We start from the raw sequence: 2,756 nt of genomic DNA, 5'->3' as shown, positions 1-2,756 counted from the left end.
TTAGGATTAAACGACATTAACGAACCCGTAACAAAACCCATCGAATCGCTAGCGATTCCCATCAAACCGACTCTGACGCCGACGCCGACTCCGACGCCGACTCTGACGCCGACGCCGACTCCGACTCCGATGCCGAATGCGATACCTGCGGCACCGCCTGCGGCGCCTACGATTCCGACGCCGGCCACCGCTGATCTTGGCAAGACTCCAACGCTCGCAGCGTCTCCAAAGCTCTCCGAGCACGAATTTGACAAGTTTCGATGGTGATTGGATTCGCAGTCGTTACTTTTTTCGTTTACGAGCTGACGAGGGTTTGGAGTTAGTTTTCACGCACGCTACCAGATAATTGTAAACGATTCCGGCAACGACCAGAATCAACAACCAAACACGGTCGGCTACAAAGCCAACGACGTTACCGGCTGTTTTTAGTAGAAAGCTTACAACAGCTCCGATAATTCCGGGTAACGCCAAAAGAGCCTTATCACCGAGCTTTTTCAGGATTTCGGCAAAGTTTTTCAGGTGTTTTTTAAGCCATCCATCAGGTTTCTCAGGATCCGGCGTCGGTTTAGGAGTCGGACCGGGGCCCGGAGTCGGTTCAGGGTCAGGAGGAAAAGTCGAGTCTCCGCCGGTAAATATCGCAATCAACGACGCAATGATCGAACCTATAGCCGTGATAATACTAGCGATAGTTATCCCTTGTTCACGAAACAAAATCTTTAATCTATCTCTCAGTCGTAAATCGTCGCCCAACATTCTACCAATGGTACCTTGTATCTCCCTGACTTGATTCTTTACCCTACCCGTATTAGTTTCTACAATTTGCAATATACCATCCTTTTCTATTTGTAAGCCTTGTATCTGATCTTCGAGTTGTTTCAGCTCTTCAGGCGTTGCGTTATGTTCCTTCATCTCACGCCATTCTCGTTTGTACTCTGTTATTTTTTCGTTAATCTTTCTGAGTTTTGCCAGAGAAAGCGCGAGTTCCTCTTTGACCGTAGTCATTGCATCCATAACACCCGCGATTTCTCTAGCTTGGATATCTGTTTGAACGCCTAGACTCGTAGATTGAAACATTGTCTCGTCTAGATCGCTTTCGAGGTGTTCTATCAACAGAGTCGTATCTGTCGGATTTAAATTGTCCAATTCAACCTCTTCCACTTGTTCGTATGCGCTTTTAAGAGCTTGCCTCGAACCGCTAGCTCGACTGGCCGCATTATAATCCCCGGCAATGTATTCTTTAATTTCTGCGGCGTTTATTCTAGTCGTCGAGAGTTTACGAAATTTCGCCGCGTCTTTTGACCAGGTTAACGTTACTTCTTCGCCGTTGTTATTTATAAAAAACAATTCGTCTTGTTTCAATGCGTTTGTCTTGATTATAAATCTAGATTTGTCGGTCAGTTTAACGTCGTTATATCCACTTTCCATAAGAAATTGCCTGTACGATTGCAGTCTCATGTCTAGTCTCAAAAGAGAGGCTTGACCTCTGTCAAAGACGGCTTGATCTTCTCTATCGACGATTCCGAAACCTTGACCGTCCCAATCGAGATTCGTTTCTTTATCGTCATCAAAATCATCGTAATCGCGACCTTCGGTAAAATCGTGCATAGGTAAATCTGTCATTTTATTATAGAGTGCAAACAATTAACGGATTAAAAAAAGTTACCATTATAAAAAATGCATCACGAAATAAGCGCCAATAGATCGGTAAAGGCCAAAAATACCGACCATAGAAACGATAAACGCGTCTTTACCACGGTCATGAACCAGATAAACGAAGCTGGCCCCGGCGATGTTTTGCGAGTTAGATTTCCGGATCTCGGTGACGACGACGCTATAGTTCCGGGTACAGCTCGACTCGCCTTTAATCTAGTTCTAACCTCGAGCGCAGACGTAAATCGAACAATCGTCAACAATATCGGTAGATCACTCGTCGAGAAAATACGTATAACTCTGGAAGGAAAGGAAGTTTTTACCCTCACCGATTATGACGTGTACAATTGTTACAAGGACTTGTGGAAGACAGATCACGAACGTCTCAATAGTTCGTATCAAGGCATCTCTAGCGAAAACGAACGAAAAATACGTGTAAACGCTGATGACAAGGTAGTAGCTGCAACAAACGATATTCCCAGCGCCCCTTACGACGCGGCCGTTGGTAATGCATACGGTAACAGATTTTGCATCCCTCTCGACTTTGAGTTACTGACCGATCACATGCCCTTCAACCAAAAGATGTTACACGATCGACTCGAGTACGAAATAACGTTTAGAAACGCAAAGGACGTGCTCATGACTAGCGACGCTGCTGCAACCTTTAAATTGGAGGGAATCGTTCTCGAGTATGAGATTATAAAAAGTGAGGGGGTTTCTCGTCAGACTAGGATGAAATATCAGGATAAATCTGTAATACTCTTTGACAGAGTGTTGATGCACCACAAAGATGTCTTAAACAAAGATCAAACAATCTGGAACATTACTCTAAACACGGCAGCCAAATCCATCAAAGGCGTGCTTTTGTTGTTTAAGGAACGAGAGACTGATTTCGAGCACGACCCCGAAAAGTTTTACAACCCAAAGATCAAAGAATGTAGCGTTATGATCGACGGGTCATCCAACGAAATTTATGCCCGTGGAATGTTGCCCTACAGAAATTACGAAGAGATTCGCAAACACTTTTGCAGTCAAGCCTGCAAGCCGACTCATTTCACCAACATGTCGCAAAGGAAATATCTAACAGATGTCTCTTATACACATCT

Source organism: Anneissia japonica, unplaced genomic scaffold (assembly GCF_011630105.1).
Source record: "Anneissia japonica isolate Jap-2015-1 unplaced genomic scaffold, ASM1163010v1 scaffold2040_len53542_cov107, whole genome shotgun sequence".
Taxonomy (NCBI): domain Eukaryota; kingdom Metazoa; phylum Echinodermata; class Crinoidea; order Comatulida; family Comatulidae; genus Anneissia; species Anneissia japonica.
The sequence above is the reverse complement of the archived record's forward strand: the minus strand, read 5'-3'. Positions refer to the sequence as shown.